The sequence below is a fragment of the Mesoplodon densirostris genome, chromosome X (assembly GCF_025265405.1).
Source record: "Mesoplodon densirostris isolate mMesDen1 chromosome X, mMesDen1 primary haplotype, whole genome shotgun sequence".
Classification (NCBI taxonomy): Eukaryota; Metazoa; Chordata; class Mammalia; order Artiodactyla; family Ziphiidae; genus Mesoplodon; species Mesoplodon densirostris.
Window position 1 is genome coordinate 18,801,756 of NC_082681.1, and position 23,710 is coordinate 18,825,465.

Consider the following 23,710-nt stretch of genomic DNA (forward strand, 5'->3'; position numbering starts at 1 on the left):
CCGCCTTCCAAAGAACTGCATGAGGTGTGACCAACACCTGCTCTGACATCTGTCCCCACTGCCCATGTCCTCAAGTCACAAAGCTGTAACTTTCACAAAACCAAAACGGAGAAGGCCCTCTGTCAGCTGAAAATCAATTTCTCAATAAGAAGAGTGGGGGGCTCAGTGGTTCAGAAACTGTGACGGTCACTCAGCAGACACCCGAACGGGCACTGCTTTCATCAGCGTCTGAGCCACCTTCATTTCACATCACCAGCAGGACGTGTACCAGCATCCCTAATAATCACTGTACTGTTTACAAAGCACCTTCCTACGCTGTTGGTGGAGCAGGCTGGTGTTTCATGAACAAATCGCTTTAGCGTGTGAAGGCCACACTTCGGGCCTTCCGGCCTCCCCTGCTCTCGTGAACATCAGGATGACTCGTCAGTGCGTGCTGGGCATCACAGCTCCTCGGCCCCCTGTCGCGTGGGGACCCCTGAGGCTCTGCTTGCCTCAGTGTATCTACACACTCTGGTCCCCCAAGCACGCTGCACTTCCATTTAACCTGCCTTCGGCTCCACCTGTGGAGAGTGCCACCCCACGCATTCGCTGATTTTATAAGAGCACTTGCTGAACACACATCCTACTGTGCAGTGCAAGATATTTTGCTGGTCACAAAGAATAAGAGACAGTCCTTCCTTTGCAGTGTACCAAGATGAACCTACAGATGACTAGCATGCAAAGCACAGCACGGTGAGTGCGACAAGACACATGGGAGGTGGTGTCGAGATTTATCACAGGCAGAGATCACATCGGGTTTGGGGGACCGGACAAGACTTGATGGCTGGGATGGTGTGTGCCCTGGTCCCTGAAGAACGGGGGATACTGCAGCACACAGAGAAGGGCAGGGGACATTCCAAGAAAGGGTAGAGCGCGAGCAAAGGTACGAGCAGAGCAGGGCCCGCTCCAGAGGCAGGACGCAATCCCACACAGACACACGCAAGGGGAGGGCACAGCCTGGCAAGGAATGGCACGGGCAACAGCCTGAATGAGGGCACTCAGGGCAGCGGGCACCGAGAGGAGAGCTGGAAGGGACACTGTGGGGCAGGACCAAGAGGACGGCTTAGGTATGTCAGCGGGGGAGGAGCCGTGACCCCTCTGAGGTCGTGATTCTGGGTGATGGGGAAGCGATGGGGGATGTGGGAGGCGGAGCCGCTGTGGGGAAAAACGGCACTTTATTTTGGGCTCTATGAGGAGGTTCTTCTGAGATGTCAACAACTAAGCCCCTTTAATAGGGTCCAAGTTGTCAGGCCAAGAGAGAAACAGGGATGAGGGTGAGGTTCCAGTGGAATCATGTTTGTGGGGATTCTTGCCCTGCAATCGAAGCTCAGAATCTCTACCTCACAAATACCAGTGGGAGGATCAAACTTCCGAAGCTCAAAGGGGTGCAACCTAAGAGTCAAACATGACAAATTCAGTGACCTAGTTGGCCCACATCTTGGGAGTTCCTCACTCACGGCTTGGCTTGTGCTCACCCTTCTCCCCTGACTGCAGTTTTCTTCTCCTGAAGAAATCTGAAAACTTACTCAGGTTCACTTACTGGCTGTGAGTCGCCGCCAGAGGCAAGAGAATGACAACAAGCTGGAATGGAGTGTTTGTGGATGTATCAGTGGTTTCATCTTAATTTCTCTCTTCCTCCCTTCTTCTCCTCCCCACGTGTACCACTAATGCATTAACACACGGCACGTTTTTTCTCGATATAACTTTGCCAGACTCCCCAGTCCCTCCACCAACAATCTTCCCGAGTGACTCCAACTGCGCGATTAAGGCACCTAGTCATGCACCGAGACGCGATGTGATTCAATGTTGAGCTCTCCAGAGTATTTCTGGCAAGAAAAAGCCCAGGACGGCTTCTGCCATCTCATGTTCCTGTCAACCTTCAGGGTGGGAAAGAGTACTTTTTCTTACCTAGTAGCCAAATTTTGCGTAGTCACCGCTTAAGTGTCACAACCAGTCAAAGAATAAAACAAGGGGACCCCCCAGAACCACACGAGGGGCAATTATATCAGGTAAGGCCCGAATGAAAGCAAACCTGGAATTCTTCCTCCCCAGAGGGCCTCTGAATCTCGGAGCGAAGGAAAGGGTGGCTATGAAAGGGGAAGACCTGTTACAAATGAGATAAAATACATGAAACAGAACACCCTGGAAATGGCCAAGCACCTTGGAAGTGCTAATTCACTCCAGTGAAGGCCTGTTCATTTCACAATTCACCAGGGCTTAGAAAATCTCCGGGTAAGACTCAGAGATTAAGCATTTAAACACGTGCCATGGCCTCTGCCATTTGATTTTTGAAAATGTCATTCCATGATTAGTAACAGTTTTAAATGTCTCCTGTCCCCAAAGCCTGCCCCTTCCTATACTGCTCCTAGACTCTTGCCAAGACGTAGGAACTGTACCAACCACATCCCAGAGATATTTCTGTGGGCTTCTAACCAGAAATCACCACCAGGACAACATGAACAAATGACTTTCAAAGTTAGCCACTATGATGATCTCAGATTTAAAAATATACATTTAAAGTGGCACTTAAAAGAGGAAATAAAGAGAAAGTGATAAAAGAAACGAAACAGAAATCAGAAAGAGTTTTAAAAGGCAATACAAATACAGAATTTCAGATCAGAGGAAAACGAATATTTCATGAAACGGAGAAGCTTGTAGGGATAAATCTTTGTCATATTTTAGGTGTTAAAATTCTCTTCCAGTCTATTTCTACCACCACCACCCACTTGTGATATATCTGTTTTATTTCCATGTTGCCATGTGCCATGACTCAAAACACCCTTTCAATCATGCTAACTCCTGGCATTCACCAAGCCCACCTGTTATGGACATTTCAAGCCTCTGATAGATGCTTGAGAGCTGAACATTCCATGACCCTAGTCTATAATTTAGCCAGCTGATTAATATCCATAACAGGACAGAACAGCAAATCAAATAAGCTTCCATCTCCTTACTCTTAATTCTGCTACCTGGGACCGACTGCCTTGACCAGACGTGTGATCATAATAACTCACGAGCCCTGCTTTGGGGTGTGAGATCTCAACTAGTAACATACAACCTGTGCTCATGTACCAAAGGACTGGAATTACTACATCCCCTCATTATGCATTGGTGCCTTCAACTCCGAAACAGGGGAAAGCCCCAGAATTCAGGGTAGAGGTTGGAAACACGAGTGGTTCTGCGGTGTTGGTCACGGGGCACAGAAGTGGGTGTGGGAGCACAGGGGGACGAAGGGCGTCAAGCTGTGATCTGGGCGTCACTCAGGAAGTCTAGATTTTGTCAGGCAACAGGGTTGACTGTTTGATAGCAGGGCCAATCGCTTTCCTGGAGGAAGGAAAGCCTCACTTGGTCCCCATATGCCAAGTTTCCCCGAGGGCCATTATTTGTCTGCCTGACCCAGGAGGGTGCCCGTCCACGGCGACTCACGTCTGGGAGAGCAAACATGAAGAACTTGCTGTGGAAAGAGCCACCCTGTTGGCGAGGAGAGGCACTATAACCGGAAAACTCAGTGGCGAGACGGAGTAAAGGCCAGTGCGCCCTGCCGTGAGGTTACTGCCCCTGTCAGTCTGTGCATGGGGAGGACGCGGCACGGGGGCACGGGCTCCACCTTCATCAAGACCGCATGATGACAGAGTCGGAAACGACCTCAGAGGCCTCATATTACGGACGGGAAAACTAAGGCCCAGAGACGGGGGGTGACTTCCTCACTGTGTTAGCAGCAGCTCCAGGTCTGGAACCCGGGTGTCGGGGCCCCCCAAGGCACCGCTCCGGGCACGTCATGCTGCCACCAGCAAGGGCTCTACTCACGACGCCGGAAAACCTGCATGTGGGTTTATTTCTGCTCAATGGAGGTCACAGTCCCTTGACTTCTGGTCATCCTTGGCAGAGGCTGGGTGCCTGAGTCACCGATACCGAGACTAAGGGACACCTCTACGATCTGTGGATGAAAACACCTCGTAGGTTCTCTCATGCTACAGCCAGGGTCTAGTCAAAGTGACCGTACACTTCAGCCGAGCTCAGTGGGAAGCGGCAGCTGATGTGGGGCCGAGAGAGCAGGGCCCGGTCGATGGAGGAGCAGAGGGTCTCCCTGAAACAGCTGACACTCCAGAAGCACGAGCGAGTCGTTTCAAAGCTCTGGAAGTCAAGCAGCACGTTCACCGCACCAGGCGGGCAGCACGCGACCAGAACGACAGGGACACGAGGTCCAGCAAACACAGCCCAAGAAGGAGTCTGTAGCTGGAGTGGCAGAAGCCACCACAGGTCACGCACTCGGAGAGATTACATCACGTTCACCTCAAACTCCAACCCTTCCTGTTGGTTTTCCAGCAGTGTGACAATCAAAGAGGACAAGCGTGTGACTACGGACCGAGTGTAAACAAGACCAGATTGTCGGAGGCAGGGAAACCCAAATGAACAGTGATGGTGATCACTGCATTGAATGGAACTCAGATGAAATGGTTTAGACTCTGGACCATGACTATTATTGAAGGCTTCCATGAAAGAAATTCAAGTCTTAATTTTATATGAGATTGTCTGAGCAACCAACACTGTTCTAAGACAAATAACATAGAATTTGCCCTGGGTTTAATACGGGGTTGTTTTATAAAGTTTCAAGGGAATACAGCATAGTGGCTAAGGGAATGGACTCTGGAGCCAGAATGTCTAGAATCAACTCCTGCCTCCACCACTTACTGGTTGTGTGCGAGCAAGTATTACTTAACTTCTCTGTGACTCAATTTGCTCATCTTTAAAATGGGGATAACAAGAGTACCTACCTTAACATGGCTTTCATGAGAAATAGTAAATACTGGCAACATTTAGAACAGTGACTGGCACACAGTAAGCACAACGTGTTATTTATTCAATTTCACTCTAAAAATATGGATGTCCCAAGAAGCAGATTCCTGCAAAACAGGAATTTATCCTCAAGTTTACCAATCCACAGGGGATATGTGGAAAGAGATAAGAGCTCAGGATCTTGGCCCAGAGCCCAGCTGCAAGGATTACGGGCCTGAGAATGACTGGGGCACCCAAGAACAATTCTGAAACTCCTAGGAACTCAGAGGAATCAGCCCAGAGGGGAGAGCTGTACCTCCCATACGGACAAGGAGGGCTTATGAACACATGACGGAGACCTACGGAGAACAAAACTCTGCCCTTTCGATCCTCTAGTGAAAATAAAAGACCCACTAGGTCTAGGTCTCCTGCTCAGTCTTGGGCTGGGGAGGGATCTTCCCTACATCCCTCCTACAAGTAAGGGCCCAGCGAGCCCAGTGGACGATCAGACCTTCCTACACGATGAATAAGGCCTTGCTTCGATGAGACTAATTAATGAGGTAGGCCCCCTGCGACTCACATCTCTGATCTTCAGTTGGCCTACGAAGATCAACAATGAGAAGAGGCTGCCTGTATCCCTGGGAGCCACAGCTCCAGCCAGAACACAGGTTAGTCTTGGATCGCATGAGTTCATTCGGAATGAATGCCAAGGACACGCATCTGAAGACGCTATCTTCTTAGGCCACTTACAAGGAGGACTCAGCAGCTCGGCTGAGGTAAGGCTGCTTGGGGAGAGACTTCGCTTGAGCGAGCACAGTCAGGCCGAAAGTCTCGGGGCAGCAGAACTGAGCTGTGCGTCATCTACCCCACCCCTGAGCAAAGATACATGGTGCTCAACCCCCCAGGCCCAACCCCAGGACGAGCTCAGGTTTAGGCACCTGGAGTTGGGAAGACTGACAGAAGGCTGTTATCTGACCAGCCTACGGACAGGTTGATGCCATGACGGCAACGGCCCAGCACCTGTGAACACTCCGTGACTGGGGGAAGAGAGGTCACATAGTCAGGTCCACCGATCTCACCCGAGAGCCCTAAGGCTAAACCCCTCTGATTAGGAATGGCCCCTCAAACCCCGAGACTCAGCTTGACCCAGGAGAGCCCAAGGAAGGGTGTGGGGCGGCTCACCGGCGAGGCAGGCTAGGGGCAGGAGTTGCTCTGACATCAGCTGCGGGGAGAGGAAGGGCAGCTGCTCCGAAGATTCTGAGGCTCCTTTGAGAACTCCCATAACCTTCTCTCCTCGTGGCAGGGAGTGGGGAAGGCCTGCAGCCACAATCTCTCAATCTCATATAACTGTAAATCCTTTTTTTCGGCTATTTTGCTTAAAATTCAATCAACCAGGGCTTCATGTGGGTTAACAATATTCCCCTAGAAAATAAAAAGATCACTGGTGGGTGTTAGTGAAAGTAGCTAAAGGACACGGAGTCTTCCGGCGTCATCAGCGATACTACGTAAAATATTTTACAATGGAAAGGTTTCTTAGGTGGAAACTTAAGAAAGTTGTTCCCTGTTTAATATGCTCACAGTGATTCTTAAGGTTTCCATGTTCATGACTTCACCAAGTTGTTTTTTTATTTCATTTACTGTGATACAATGTACACAACATAAAATTCATCCCTTGAAATTGTACACTTCAGTGGGTTTCAGTACATTCATAAAGTTGTGCAATCATCAGCCTTATCTAATTACGCAACATTTTCATCATCAAAAAACAAACCCGACAGTCATCAGCAGTCACCCCCTATTCCCTCTCCCCCAGCCCCTGGCAACCACTGATCTACTTTCTGTCTCTGGGGATTTGCCTATTCTGGACATTTTCATACAAATAGAATCACACAATGTGTGACCTTTTGTGGCTGGTTGCTTTCACTTAGCATGTTTTCAAGGCTCGTGCATGTTGCAAATGTGTAAGTACTTCATTCCTTTTTATTGTTGAATGATATTCCATTGTCTGGATATACCACACCCCATTTATTCATTCACCCGTTGATGGACATGAATTGTTTCTACTTTTTAGCTATTACGAAAAATGCTGCTGTGAACATTCTTTTTTGCACGTGGATTTCTTGCATTTTTAAAATATCTATTGATGAAAAGGTAGTGAAAAGTCTTCCTCTCCTGCCGGCCCCAGACACCTATTTCCCCCTCTCCATCAGGAAGCAATGATACCGGTGTCTTATGTTTCCAGAGGCACTGGGCATATGAGAAATAGGCAGCCATGTACACTTTTTTCTTTTTCCTTTTTTAAAAACATAACACTGATATACTATACATACTCTTCTACAGCTTGCCTTTTCTATTCAATATATTTTAGAGAGTTTCCATGCTAGTACATCAAGAGCCTCCACTTTTGTAACACATACATAGTATTCAACTGTGTAGCTGTACCACAATTTACAGTTCCTTACTGATAGACATTTAAGTTGTTTCCAGCCTGTTATTACAAACAATGATGTAAGAAATACACAAAGTTTAAAACGATGCAATGAATCAACTAGAAAAAGTACTGTGGTGAGTTTGACCAGACTGCCTTCCCCTAATACCCGACAAGGGTCAGCTGCACTCAAACAACCAGAGTTGTGATTTATTTACAAGGAAAGAGAGACAGAGAAAGGAACAGGATGAAGGGATCTCAAGTGGATCAGGCAGCACCCACCAAGGCTTACTGAAGTGGTAGATTATTTTTGTTCAGGCAGAAAAGACGCCATCTGGAAATCCCATGCCAACTATGCTAAGGTTACCCTCAGCTAATAAGCCACCCAGACAGGAAGTGGCTTTTGATTCCAAGTCGAGTGCTCTTTGCACCAAACCGCAAGTCTTGGCCAATGAATTACAAGACAATAAACTGAGTCGAACGCTTTTCCTGACAACGTACACACGTGCTCACTGTGGTGCACCGTGATGCACTGGTGGCAACGGAGACGTTACCCCTTGAGATTAAGGAGGCGCTTAGCGTTCACCAGGTCTTTAGGTGGAAAAGCTATAAAGTACCTATGGTATTTGACTTTCAAGTGTTCACATTCTCTTCTTTATCTATTGAACAAAATGAAAGGTGGCTTCTCAGCCAGGGTCTGGAGCCAGCTGAGCTGGGCACGGGTGCCCGTGCTCAGCACCAAGCCGGTGCAGCTGAGTCACGAGGCTGACCTTCACCTTGCCTGCCTGGAAGGCAACATTGCACACCTTCCTTATGGAAGCCTGTCAGGGATTTTCCAGCTCTGTCTGCATCAGAGCTTTAAATGAACCCTGCAAGAAGAGTAGCTTGATGTCTGTCATCTCAAAAGTCAGTCTTTTCTGAAACGGGCACTTGGTTTTTAAAAGGTCACATAACTAACAGAAGCCAGGTGACTCGTGCTCTGTGTGTCACTGATTTCGCAACTTAGATTGTACCTCCCTGTTTCTCCAACAAGCAAGAAACAGAAGTGTCATTTGTACCCCGACTCCAATCTCACAGTGAACATTTAAAAAATTAACTCTTTGGGTTTCGGGAAAAGGGGTTCATGTTTGTAAATCAGCATAATATATGTAAATCATTAAAAAGTATGTCTATCAGCAGTTTTTGTTAGGTGTTAAAATAGGGGTCCTCAGTCATGGTGTTGCAGCAGGTCAGCGTGGAGAACCAGGAGTATAATAAAAATACAACACTAATTCATTTCAATTCACTTCAAACTGTCTACTCATTTAATGTCATAAACAAATGCTAAATACATGCTACATAAATGATCATATTGGACAAGGAAGTGTACAGAGGAGAGACGAATTCAGGAGCTGTGAAACAGGACATTTAATTCTGAAAGTTTTAGCAAGTGCAACATCAATTACAAGTTAATTCTGTCAAAGTAAATGGAGACAACATTATAAAAGTTAAATTCATTTTAAGCTGGCATTTAATGAAAAGAACAGTGAACGTTTGGTTGGCTTCACTGTTTTGTAACTCAAGGAATGAGCAACAGATATGGAATCAAAAATCCTAGGTAGAATCCCTGACTCTGCTGACCTGCTCACAAGCCAAGTTATTTTTTCTTCCTCATCGAGAAAATGGGGACATGAATACCGCTCCTGCTTTCTCTATAGGATTCTTTTGGGAACCAAATTAAATCACGTGTGTCCAAGTACTGAACTGAAAAGTATGAACTGAAAAGTCATGTCAAAATAAAATATCTGGGGCCTCCCTGGTGGCGCAAGTGGTTAAGAGTCCGCCTGCCGATGCAGGGGATACGGGTTCGTGCCCCGGTCTGGGAGGATCCCATATGCCGCGGAGCGGCTGGGCCCGTGAGCCATGGCCGCTGGGCCTGCACGTCCGGAGCCTGTGCTCCGCAACGGGAGAGGCCACAACAGTGAGAGGCCCACATACCGCAAAAAGAAAAAAAATAAAAAATAAAAAAAAAATAAAATAAAATATCTGTAAAAGAAAAAATATATATAAAAATCAGGCTTTGTACCTAAGTAGACAGTGTCTTCTAATTTTTCGAGTGGATTTCATTTTTCACACGACTTACAAAGTTTTCAGAGTAAGCACATACACAGTTATACACCATACACCATAAAATCTAGTAGCAGATCATTGTGAAAAGACTGGCGATCTCTCTCACATTAGCCCAAACTTCCAAGGATATAGAATTTAAAAAAATAGTCATATGGGTATTCTAGTTTTACTCAGGATCTAGCTATTTAATCCTCTTGCTATTTAGTTAACATTTGATTCTTTGCAAAGGCACAAGTAGCTGGGTACAAATGTATTATAAGCTAGCTCCACATCATCTTGGTTCTTTGCTTTGATCTAAAAATCAAAAGCATACTCCTCTGCCTGTTTGTAGAGGGTATTTTTTGTTGCTTTGAGTAACTGACATGGTTTATCCTTCACTCTTTACAAAGAGAACAACTTGGCAAGCTCTCAACCAGAGAAAAAATTAAGCCAAGGTTAGTCAGAAGACTTTTTTTCCAGAAAAATTAAATAAAACAAGGAGCACTTTTTATTTGTTGTCTAAAGGGCTGGAGATTTAGTAACCACTTGAAGAAGTGAGTTTATCCCTTTGTAACACAGCCAAGACGGGGTTTATTTTCCTACTGTTATGATGGTAACTTAGAACACATAGGACAACAATATCAAATATCAGTTCCCTCCAGAGTTGTAACTTTCTAAATGTAGTAATCAGTAATTTGTCAAGATTATCATTCAACATACAAATAGTTTCTACAGAGTAATTTGAACCCTGATGCCACCTTCTATATCAAGTCCTCAAATGCTATCAAATATAAACCAGGTACTGTTTTCATGAAAGAAGAGTACAGGTGTTACACACGGATAAACTGACACGTTAAAAAGATTAAGTGTCTTGCCTTAAGAGAGGGGAACAAGGTCAAACTAAGAATAGAAGCTCACACTGTCACCTGTCGTAATCATAAATCTAGAAAACTTTCCACCTTCCTGCCAGCAATAGGTACACAGTCTAATCAATTTCTATGTGTTTTAAACATCTGTTTTGCAGTCAGGAAATGAACCTTCTAAACTGATTTGTGGACCTATCGTTTACTTAAGGGTGGTACTGTACATATGAATGACAGAATATAAAGTATTCATATACAAAACAACAGTTTTCAAACAAAATTAAATCGGAGTAATGTTAATACCTAAATGTTAATCATTCAAAAACTTGAGCTATAACGGAAACTAGATATAGTTTTAAATGCCCCTATTATACTATATACAGTAAATCAGTTTTATTATTGGTGCTTATGAAAGAAACCACCACAGAACAAGTCAGTCACATTCTGAGATCAAAGAGCAAGTCGGTAGTAGAGGAACTGAAACCTCTGCAACCTAATAGTCTCTTCCAAGACCAAAGGGCATTATCCTTCCATGGTGCCAAGGACTTCTTACAGGTTTTAAAGAGTAGTGTGTCTGTCTGAAGGCGCTGCTTAAGGTTTTACAACTCTTTATAGGTAATTTTTAAATTCATGTTCTACTGACACGTTGAAGATATATCTAACCGCCCAGTTCTTCACCCACACCCCGCCACCTAGTCCCTGCCCCAAAGATTTTCTCTCCTAACTTTCTGTTCTTAAACATTAGATTTTCTTGGAAGGTCCAGAGACTGGCAGGATCGCAGAGATCTGCTTCTACCCCGGGCAATAGCAGCTGGAACTGCAGTGGAAACTGCAGGATTAGCCCCTATACGGGGAAAGGCTTTTAAGGGATCTCCCGCCAGCGAACTCAGGGGTGTGAGGGAAGACTTCCAGAAGGAAATACACCCAGCCAGCCCCCCGGGGCCAAGGGGGAGTGTTTAGACAAGGTTCTGGGGATTGGGAGTAAAGGGAACGACGACGCAGCTTTGCAAGGATGGAGGGAGGCTTTCCGCATAAAGGGGGTAAGAGCCGCACACTAAAATCTCTCATCTCCATCACGGTCTCACGGTTCCAATTGTAACAAGAGCGTTTTTTTTTAATAATTTGCACTTAACACCTTGACACCAGGGTTTGGGATGGGATCCAGCATAGACCAAATTTAGTCCTTAGTTAACTGCTCCCCTGCTTTCCAAATATAACAGGTTTTGTTGGAGTGACCAACACCATGTATTTTGTAACACTTGAAAAGATGATCCTGCCTCTCTATAAGAACTGTAAGTTATCTGGCTCCTGTCTCAAGGATGAAAACAAAATTTACAAGTATAACCCCCCTTCTCTATCAGAGGTCAGCAACGTCTGAGTCACGAAAAAGTTCAGATTTCAAAATAAGCCAGTATTCTTTTCCAACTCCATGCCAGAATTCCAGAAACTCGGCGACTTTTTTTTCTGGCCGTGCTCCAGCATGCGGGGATCTTAGTTCCCTGACCAAGGATCGAACCCGTGCCCCCTGCAGTGAATGCGTGGAGCCTTAACCACTGGACCGCCAGGGAAGTCCCCCAGAAAATCTGTGACTTTTAAGAAAGGCTCCTGAATTGTTTCCCAGTGAAAAGGGGGCATTTATTTGACAGCTTCTTTCACAGGACTCGATGCCAATTTAGGCACATTTGTATAATGTTCGAAAAGCCAGACTCAAAGTGTGTGAAATATATGAACTTATTTGACTGGTGAAATCTGCTACATTTACTTTGAAATGCATCCCCAAATCATATGCATTGATGAGTAAAATGCTAACGGGAGACGACTCCAGATGCTGGGGATACAGGTGTTCACTGCAACATCATTTCAACTTTGAAAATCTTCATAATAAAATGTTAGGAGAAAATAAAATATAGATACGCAAACATTTTAAAAATCAACTGCAGCTACAAACAAGCAGGTACTGGCCTAGATACAGGCACAGAATGCGGTACCACCCAGAACAAAGGGACCAAAGTGAGAATGGTGGCCTCCAAGTGAAAGAAATCTGCTAGAGCCATTGTAAGGCATTTCGGGCGTAATCAAAGAAGCCCTGAAAATCTCATAACGAACCGTACTATTGCACCCATGCATTTTCAGACTTGTGTTGAGCGGTTTGAGCTATGGGCCAAGAGAGAGACCTTTCGAAAGGTTCCCTAATCCATTCACACAGCCCCATCTGAGGGATGACACTGGAGCCAGCCTCCGGCCTCTTCACTACCTCTCCTGTTTTATGGTGGTTTCAAGTTGAAAGCATATACTTGTCTGTTTCCAGATTCCTAAAGGTACTAGAAAAAAAAAATCTAAATATAACAGATGGATAAGTGCTCACTGTAACTGGAAACCAAAATGTAACTTCAGCTTTTGCAGGCCGATGCCCTAACACCATGGCTTTAGTGTAATGGTCTCACTGAAGACCTTTTGTCTTTATTCCCACAACAGAAATATTATCCTGACTTTGATGAATGACACGTTAAGTGTTACTCAAAATTTTATTTTAAGCTGACATGAATAACCTTTACTTATTTTAAAGTCATTCAGTAAGTGTTCTCCAGTATGTTAAGATTTACTACAAAACACAGTTGAGTCTGTCTGTTGTTTTTTATCAGTGCTTTCTAAATAGCTCGATACACTTCTAAAGAAATCTAATTCACATTAGATTTTTAAATGTTGGTGAAACCTCTGAAACATTTGTATGAGTTCTAGGCTTCCACGGAATATAACCAATAGGTTAGAAGGACCCTCTATTTGTACTGTTAGTGTTTATTAAATCTACCACCCTTGGGTGATATAAACAGCCACTAAACCCTCTCGAGACCTTGTATAAGTAAGCGGTATCACACTGGTAACTTCCTGCCCTGCTATCCTCAACCCCAATTCTCCGCTTTTACTAATATAAACCAGACTCTCAACTTTATTTCCTAGACTGGCCTTCCAAATTTCAACAGTACAAATAATGTGACCATGTGAAGTGGGAGAAAAGGGGCAGTGATACAAAGTGTTTGTTCACTTGCCGGTAGTTAGAAACAAAAACTCCCCCGGGTCTGAAAATGGAGCTTATTTCACATTCAACTTACCATCTTTTCCTAGCCACCAGCAAAATAAATGTCAGAATCTTAGCAAATCTGACAGCAGGGCTAAGAATGTCAAAACTGCAACCACACAATGATACACATGCTGCAGTGTTTAGGGGTAAAGTGTATGGATGCCCGCAGGCTGCTCTGAAATGCAGCCAAGAAATGAAGAGGGACCAACAGACGGAGGGGTACGTAGTAAGGCGAATTTAGCAAAATGTTTACCTATAGGATCTGGGTGGTGGGCAAGGAGTGTTCACTGTATAACTTCAACTTTTCTGTCTGTGTGAAAAACTTCATAACAAAGTGCTGGAAAAAATGTGATGCTATGCTATAACGGATTAGGTAGGACGGACTGTTCTATTCAAGAATATGCTCCAACCATGTCAGGAATACTGATATTAGAGGAACAGGAAGTCAAACAAAGATCCTGAGATTGTCCTATGTAATACCACGGTAATGCTATGGTTTGTAATTTATAAAACGCCTTTCATTTAATTAACTGTATCTCCAGTAAATGCCTCTGGCATAAATCTTAAATGGCTTGGAGGACACCAGAGAAATCATCAGCAATTCTTGCTCCCAAGGAGCTTCCTGCGGAAGGAGAGCACTCTTTAGGGCAGTAACCCCAACCAAATCCTTGACTCAATTTGTGCCTTAGATTGTCCTAGTAATAAAAAAGAGCGCACAGGAGAGGACCAAAGGAATTGGGTCAAGATCCTATGCAAAGTCTACAAGGACTGACGATACAGAGGACACCGCTGGGAGCATAAAGGACAGGCTACAAATAACAGAATATGTTGTACTGCTTCCAGGTTCAAACCCATCACGTGAGCCCGATGCCAAGGGTGGAACTCAGCCTCTCCAATTAGTGAGCACTTGAACCACTTTAGTGAGCAAAAGACACTATGGATTATGAATCCCCGAGGCACGTACACTGAGAACTACGTACACAAACCCGTCACCAGAATCCACAGAAAAAAACTCCACTGGTTCTGGGAAAGAAACACTTGGAATATCTTAAGTAAATTATTAATTCATAGCCCTGAAGAAGGTATAAAAATGGTCATATCACACACACGTATCACACGGTTTAAGAGGTGTCCACAGACCCGCAAAGACCACAGATTCTCACCAAACTACCTAAGGACCACTGCTTTCCTACCTCGGTGAAGAAGTGTTACAGAAACCAACTGTTCATCCAGTAAATGGGAGATCCTTCCATGAGAGATGCTATACAAAGGGGGAAGCTTATCTGGCTGACAGGACAGGAGAATGAGGCTACTCTTCCAAGTACATTTTTATATACTTTCTCCTTTTTAAATTTAAATTGATTCGATCCCTAGAGCTGTTTAAACAAAACTGAAATATTAAGAATTAAAGAGATGAGGAAATAAATTATAACTATTATTAGTACAGTTCTCCACACTAGGCTTTCAACACACAAGGCTGGTATGATGATAATGATGATGACAGTGACAGTGATGGGGATAAAAGTGCTTGCTGCTCTTCCTCAAGCACTGGTAACAGCTCTGGGCCTTAACGTTTTGATTTCTCTAAAAGCTATGACCTGAGCTATGCTTATTGTACTGACCATAATAAAATGTATATGATTTAGCTATGGCCCTAATCTCATAAATTTTCTAAGTTCACGGTTATAAGGCACATGAGCAAGATTTCAACCCCAGAACTTTATGAGTATCCATTCGTCTCACAAGTATGGATCTCTTTCACAAGTGAGCATCTGTTGTTGGCTTCTCAAGTCTCTGTACTATTAATAGAAGAGTTGATGATGGAGAAAATCTTCAAACAACTTCCATATCCATTGAGTCTTATGATGTTACAAAATCTTAATAAAAACATTAAGTATTCACAAGTTCCTACTGGACTTGAACTGAACTTGATGACAGACCTGAACTCTAATATTTTATTGAGGAATAAGAATGTAAGGGCACTTAAGTCGCTTCTCTTGTCTCAGTCTTTGTACAATCCTTATTAATCATTTACTAACTCCTTTGTTTTGGTTTTAAAGAAAATTCACACATGTGAATTTGTTCCTAGAGAGGATGAAAGGACTTGCAAATAGATAAATTATCCATGAGTGAACTAACACAGTATACACTAGCATTAAATAAAGCACTCTGACTCGATTTGGGGTATATTATTAAACTTCCTAAAACTGGAGTGTCCTTGTGAGTCTTAAAGCATCATATGGAAGAGGAGAAAAAGTTTTAAAAGATCATTTGAACCAACTCAAGTTCAAGATGGTTTGACTCTTAGCTACCTTAGAGGTCAGAGATCCATGTCTTCATCTCACATCAGTTAGGTATGGACAGAACACTAGATTTGAATTCCAGTGTCCAAACCTGACTTCTTCCGTGCGAATCCTAGTCAAACCTAACCTTTACTGTGGACTTCCATGGGCACAGTTTAATACACTTGAACTCTGACACATGGTTCGAACATTTCTATGCATGGAGACTTAGAATCCTGTAATGGATAAAGGAGATACTTTTAAAAAATAAAAAAAATGTAATATCCAATCAATGTTCCCATTGATTTAATATTCTTAGAAAAGATTCTCTTATAAAAAGTTCTCACTGAAAGTTCACCCACATTAACAAATAATAAAGATATGACCCTGGGAAATACTATTGATACCTATATTTTCTTCAATGTGAGACCCGGGGAACCTCAATTTCCTTAACAGTAAAAAAAAAAAAAAAAAAAAAGGTCAGGTAACTTAGAAGACTGCTTATAGTAGGATTAAAAAAACGCCCAGAGATCACTTTAAAGGACTTGAAAGACTATTCATTCAGGTGAAAAAAGGATGGCGCTTGCTGACAGTAACCAACTACGTAAATATTAAAACTCCAGGAATTGGGCTAGCACAGAACCAGGCAATGGCCTCACATAATTCACGTGTACGTATTTTATTTAATGCAAGAAAGTTTTCTGGCTCTACAGAAGAGGCATACCCAATTCTGATGCTACTCTTATCCAAGGGGGCAGGATGAATTATGGTCCGTTGACAAGAGAGCACTTGGTGTTGAAAACACCATTCACGAATAGGACCAGAGTTGGCCAGGAAGGCTGACGGGTGGTGTGTCTGGAAGCAAGTGAGGGCCACTCAGAGTCCCCTGAAGGCTGCTGTCCATAGCATATGCCATTAGTCCTTTGGAACTGATGATCTGACACCATGTGAGTAAAATTAGGAACTCATTTCTCCCTTTGTGGCAGAGCACATGGTCATTTGGGAACTGTACTGGAGCCACTGGTAATGTGCGTGTGTGTGCGCGCGCGCATATTTATCTAGAAGACTTCTCCGCCTTCTCTACAAGTGCTACGTGAACTCGGATCAAAGAGAGCAGAAGAATCGAAGACTCTGGAGATACCACTTTTCCAGAGTCCAGTTAGGACCCTTTCTCTAAGTGAGGCAATTTCTCTCCTAGAGTGAAAGTGAATTCCTTCTATATCAGAGGCTGGGAAAGTCAGGAGTCGTACAAGAGGTCAAAATTAAGTCCATTAAATCCCAGCCCCGGATTTAGTCACCATAGAGACAGGGGAGATAAATAAACCAGCAACCTTAACAAATGTGCTGCACCTTTGCCAGACATCTCTCTGACTTACCGTTATTTTTACTTAAGTATCTTTCAGTCCAAACATAACTGACGATGAAGACTACAAAACCAAACAGAACTAGGCCCAAAAGAAATAGGAACACTCATGCAGGCAAAGGGCAGGCAAAGAGTCAAGAGCTGACCCCCTCAGCAGTGTGCTCTCTGTTCCACTTGAAAAACGATTGCAACATGAAGCTGCAGAGGCAATGACAAATGGGGAAAATATGTGGTGCTACAGCCAGAGGAAACCATGTCAGAAAAGAAAAACAGACATGAAGTAACTGACCTAATTAAAGGAGAAAAGTATACTGAGAGCAGGGAGATGGGGAACACAACTGGAGGGGAGGGGGCGCTGGGAGAAGGCTCAGGACACTGAGGTGGGGTTTTGCTGCTTCGCTGAAGGAAACCAGAAGCTGAAATGGGTGTTGCCCTTCCTCGCGGCTCCACCGAGGCTCTACCGCAGCAAACACGGAACCCGGGCACACGAAGGTCTGGGCCCCAGCCCTGCTGCACGTCAATGAGAAGCTCCGAGACAGACATTTACACTTTGTCACGTGGGACACCAAGATGCCTCTCCACCGACCACAGGAAGCAAAAGGGGGACTTGGGATGGTGGAACAAAGCGATCAAGAAGGAAGACTACCACTGGAACTCAGCGTTTAGGCCCTGAGCAGCAGTCCTCATCATGTTTCACAGCTATATACTGAGCACCTACTGTGTGATCAGTGTAAACATCACTGCTTGTGATGTGGCGTTGATTTAAGGAGGTAAAAGCTGAAGACTCTCAACCTCCAAAATGTACAAACAATAGGACAACAACACGAACAAAAGCTCAGAGTGCTACTTACATTTGTCCAGGTGCCTTCTAGTTCTTGTCCATACGTACACATCACTTCACAAGGTACTAATCAGAGCACATATACCATTTTGCATCCTGCATTTTTTTAGTAAGGCTGTATTATACAGATTCTTTCATACTGCTCTGCAGGCATCAACATTTTAATTTTGAACAAATTCATGGAATTCCACTTCACAGAGATATCACAGTTACTTAACCAAAACTATCTGTTGAATAAATGAACCATTTCTCTAACGCTGGATGTTTAAATTCTAATTTTTTCCTTACAAATAACGCTGTGAGGAGTATCCATAACACACAGCTTTTTTCTTTTCTTAGAACAGCTTGTTTCTTCGAACACTTCCCCAGGTAGGACTACTGGATCAAGGGGTACCAATCTTTGTGACTTTTGCCATATATTGCCAAATAATGTTCCAAAACGCTTTTTACCAACTTACAATGTTACCAGCAATGAGTAAGTGTTTACTGGTTCCGAGGTAACCATATTAGCATTGGGCTTTCTTTTTGAGTTTGTTGATTTAACAGATGGAAAATGTACCTCACTGCTGTTTGAATATGCTCATCTTTGCATACCGGTGAGGCTGAACATTTTTTCATGCATTCATTTACTCTGTGATAGAACATGAATGTCTTTTACCCGTCTACCTACCGGAGAATTCACTCAGCCAACAGTTATGGAGCATCTCCTTTTGTTTTGTGTTTTCCTTTCCAGTATTTTTTCCCCAGCTCTACTGAAGTATAAATACAACAACTGTACATATTTAAGGTATACAATGTGATGGCTTGACATATGCATACACTGTGAAATAAGTACTGCAATCAAGTTAACACAGCCATTACCTCACAGTTACCATTTTGTGTATGTGTAGTGAGAATCCTTAAGATCTACTCTCTCAGCACATTTTTATATATTTGAATCCACTGATCTCTTCCTTTCTGACTTCTTTCATTTTTTTTTCGGCTGCACCGTGCGGCTTACGGGATCTTAGTTCCCCGACCAGGGATTGAACCTGAGGCCACAGCAGGGCGAGTGTGGAGTCCTAACCACTGGACCGCCAGGGAATTCCCCTGACTTACATCATTTTATAGTTACAAGGTTATCATACTTCCAGGGATTTGATTATTATCCTATTTTCTGTGGTCTTATTTAAATAAGTTTCTAGGAGTCTCTCATAAATATATTCTCCTATAATTATACAATTTAAAGCTCTAATTCCTACTTCATGATTCTTGACCTTTAACATATCTAGCTTTTTTATCAGAAGCACTTAATTTAAAACGAGATTTAAAATAAAAGTTGGACTTCTCTTTTACACAGGCTATGTTGTATTAAAAATAATTAATTTAAAAAAAATTATCCTGCTGCAACCAGAAGTGAACCCAGGTTTGTTAGTGAAGATTCAACCCCAAAGAGCCTGGTTAAGATCTCCTTCTCTTTCTCAGGCCAAAGGAAGAGATATTTAGAACCACCACTGCATGACTGCTCTTTCTTAGGACTGCTTTAGGGTAGAGTCCCCTTCGCCACTCAAAGAGGCGGGTCCTCAGAGTAGCCGTGGTATGAGCAGCTGCTTGTTGGAACTGCAGAACCTCAGGCCTGCCCCCAGACCTGCTGCACCGGAATCTACATGTTAAAGGCTGAAAAGCACCGACATAGACCACAGGATTCCCCCCAGCTCTGCTGATGCTCCTGCTCTGAATCAGGCACCATCAGAAGGTATCCCTCCCCTCAGATGTCTACCCTTAACACTTTTAAGGTACCCCCCCTCAAATGAACATCACCCAGCATATCATGCACCTGAAAATTCACATGCTGAGGTTTTGAGAGGAAGGATGGCTGTAACTTTGGAGTCGCAATTTCACCCAGACCTGGGATTGAAAAGTCACATGCACGTAAGAGCCAAGCAGGTCTTACAAATGAGTAAGACATTCAGATAATGGCACCTGAGCCTTGTCCTTCGTGTCAAGGAGATAACACAACGCTGGTGACCGTGGCAAGTTTCAGAGTTCATGCTCTATCTAAAGATCCCGTGGCTACTGGCTCCAGCCTAGCGTTGCCCAACAGGAATGCAGGCTCCATGCTGTCACATCTTCTGGTATCTCAAGAGAAGATGAAAAGCTGCATTGTTTAAAAAATGTGAAATCTCTCAATCTCTAAATGCTTGGCAATTCACTTAAAAGTTTAAAGGAACCCCCTCTGTGTGCCAGATCCAGCCCACCGGTTTCAGACCTTGGCTCCAGATGGACGATTTCCAAACTCTTTAAGCCTGTGTGACCCATCTGTGCACCAAGAAGAGAGGTCACGTCAAGATCAATGGTACATGGCACTGACATATATACACCACCAAATGTCAAATAGATCGCTAGTGGGAAGCAGCCGCATAGCCCAGGGAGATCAGCTCGGTGCTTTGTGACCGCCTGGAGGGGTGGGATAGGGAGGGTGGGAGGGAGACGCAAGAGGGAGGGGATATAGGGATATGTGTATACATATATCTGATTCACTTTGTTATACAGCAGCAACTAACACACCATTGTAAAGCAATTATACTCCAACAAAGATGTTAGGAAAAAAAACAGTCAACCAAGTTAAAAAAAAAACCAAAGATCAATGGCACAAATCAAGTAACTATGACTACTGCTTTTAAAAATTTTGTTTTGTGAATATCAAAAACTGCCAAATCAATCATGAAAGTGACCATATGTCAATGATACAAATATTTCCTAGATGTGAAATAAATGTCTCATTAACAATATCGTCTCTACTACAAAAACAAATACGTAGAGTACCCAGCTCAAGTATGCATTAAGAATTACGTTGTGTTCAAGTTTTTGTTCCAAGTAACTCCATACCTAAAGGGCAGCCAAATGGAACAATTTCAAGTCCCTGAATTATAAAGTTTACCTGTGATAAATGCTGTACTGAACATAAAACGGCACACATTACCATTAAAATATATATATCCTCGTGTGGAAACTGCAGAGTCCATTTTCCTAAACTGTCCAATTTTTCTCAATAAACTTTAAAAAACTAGAGTGTGAAATATACAGTTTACATTTGTTTTCATTTGGGGGGCATTTGGGTCCCAGGCACAGCTGCATCCCCAGGAATTAAGGCATCCTTTATTACTTGCACATGCTTATATGGAGGTGGCATAATTCACAGGCTCAAGGAGCAGACTGGAGACAGGGACTTTGGTTTGTACCCCTGAACCCATACTGGTCTACTCAATACCGGGCAATTTAATTTAAATAGGAAAATCAATTTTCAGTTTCCTCTTCTGCAAAAGGAAAAGTAATCTAGGGATGTCCTATACTTGAAGAATATCAGACGAAAATGTATCACATTCTTTTTGTTTTGCTCACTCCTACATTCCTGGCCTAGTCCACAGTAGGGCTGAACGAATGAATGAATAAAAGAAATGAAGAAAGATCATGAGATACCACTGCATCGTGATTGTTGAACTGTTTTACATCAATCCCATAGATTTCTGTCACGGTGAAACAGAATTTAATGGATTCTATTTCATTAACTCACTTGAGAAACTCACTGCTCTAAAAGAAAACCCAAAGATGCTAAGTTTTGGTCAAATTAAAGATGTCATTGGGGTATTCTCAATATCACAAAACCACTTCAACTATGTGTTCAAATGACTTCAAATAAAAATGTTCCACTTTAAGAATACAGTCTTGTACACGTAGTTTCTATTAAAGTTTTCTTACTGACAAGAGTTTGTCGAGGCTGCAGACTGCTGTGGAATTACTAAGGGCAAACAATGCATGTGAATGGTCAAGGTCCACCTGGTCAGCATTTCCAACTCAGTTGATGGGAGGATGTTTTAACTCATCTGTGTATGTCCTTAAACAATCTAGTCTCTCTTGCTGTGGAAAAATAAAAGTAAGAGCTGTGAAAGGGCACAGAGTGAAAACCTCTGCTCCTTAAACAGGGCACTGCTTTTCAACTGCCCTAGGGCTCCTTGGAGGAGAAGAGTCGAAGCCTCCTACTTGAGCCCAGGCAGTTCTGGTTGGGTATTCTCTGCTGGGGTTTTAGACCTCATATTTTTATTTGAAGACAGGCTTTTATCATTTAAAAAAAGTTTTAAAACAACCCTTTTAGGTAAAGGCTGTGGATGATAGTAATGCCAGGGCTTAAATCTGAATATGGAAGAGTCGACTGAGGCTGACAGCTGAGAGAAACTGCCGAAGCTTTTGTCACAGGGCCAGTTTAAAGCCCCAGGCCCTGGGAACGACTGCCAGCTACCATCGTAATGGATGAAACTGATCAAATTCAGATTAAACACTTCTAAAAAGCTGTCCTACTTTTTGACTCTTTAGGGTTTATATTTTATAGTCGTATTTAGGGTGTAATATAATATACTTGCATATATATTTTTAAATCTCTGGAGAATCCTGCATCAGGTAGATGTAAGAAAGGCAACTCTCACCACCTAGGAAGCATCAACCCTAACTGAAATAAAAGGCCCTACATTGAATGTGGGACTGAGCATGGAATGGGGCAGGGTGGAGGGGAAGGCAAAAACGCAGCAACCTTTCGATGGATGCAAGTGGAAACCCTGAGTGGTCCAGTGCAGCAAATGTCACCACCTTTCTTATAAACACAGGGAGACTGGGGCCCAGAAAAGCAGAAAGACCGGGGCCCCTTACACTGTGCCTGGAGGAACTGTCTTGCAGACTCCCTCCCTTTGCACATCCAAAGGTGAACGTCCCCCATCTCTCAAGAGAGAGAAATGAGTAAGCCGGCATCATCACAGAGTGTCCAGAAGCCGCCGAGGCGAAAGGAAGAGGACGGAGGATGCCTATCCAGGGCATGTTAAATGGACGGGCTGGCACACCCCACTGCTCACACCCACGCGGCTGCGCTTAGAACTTTAGTCCTAGCGAGAAAAAGATCTGGCGGCCCACGTTAATGTGGCTCCATGGAGACACTCCAAATCACCAGGTTCTTCAGGGGCAGCTCCACAGGTCGGGTCAGCTCACCCCAAGCGTAAGGGTCCTGACAGCGGGCCGGGCGGCCCAGCCTTTGCGGGGCTCCGGCCCGGGGTCTGCTCCAGGCCGCTTTCCTGCTCCCTACTGTTCACGCGGCAGCACGAGCAGAGCTACACCCTCAAGCAGGCCTCTGACCATCCTGCTGTGCTTGCCACATCCACATTCCATGCCCCCAGATGAAAAGCAAATGAGATGTGTCTGCCCTTGAAAAGGCATTCCCCAGAGACCCAGTATCTAGGGTAAGCGGTGATGTCGCTCAGCTCAATTAAAACAAACCCCCTTCAAGTCTACAGTACAGACAGAGATCTCTGTACAACGTTGAGCCTAACTCCACACATCAGGAGGTGGAGATCAGTGTTAAGAATGTGTGGCGATTCGGAACACTTACCTCACACTGGATGTGTGCAGAACGGGATGTATTCAGTGAGGGTGGGACGCAGCTGACGACAACCTCCGACGTACCTAAGTTAGGAAACAATGAGAATCAAGAGGTCAAGTTACCTTTTCAGAAGAAACGTTAGAAATTCCCAAAAAACAAAAACAAAAATCAACTTCCTTTGAAATGGCTCACGGTAACACGTTCTACTTTGTATTTACAACCCTTAGAGCTAAAGGAAAACTGCCAAGATGCTCTGCATATTTCCCCAAATGTCTGTTTATCATATAACATTCGCACCGGCAGTGGATCTGGCCCCCTCATTATCAAGCTGTATTAGCTCAAACACTCAGCATTGTTAGCGGAGTGAGCTCATGGCCTATTTCAGTTTTAAATTAACATTTGGCAATCACCCGGGTAATCAAAACAAATGACTCAGTCGTTTAGAATAGATTTATTAGTTGAGCCTTTTTTCCCCCTCTTTTAACAGCTCTAGAATATTTTGCCACAGGAGGGCTCAGATCCAGACAGAATGTAGAGCACAAGTCACCAG

General features: G+C 43.8%; 1 protein-coding gene across 2 annotated transcripts in view; it reads right to left on the reverse strand.

Moving 5' to 3' along the window:
* Positions 1–23,710, reverse strand: part of FHL1 (four and a half LIM domains 1) — a 60,626-nt gene that overhangs the window by 14,469 nt on the left and 22,447 nt on the right. For both annotated transcript variants that reach the window (XM_060087382.1, XM_060087383.1), the window contains exon 2: positions 23,170–23,243. The gene's annotated coding sequence lies outside the window, so the exon portion shown is untranslated. The remainder of the gene's footprint in view (positions 1–23,169; positions 23,244–23,710) is intronic.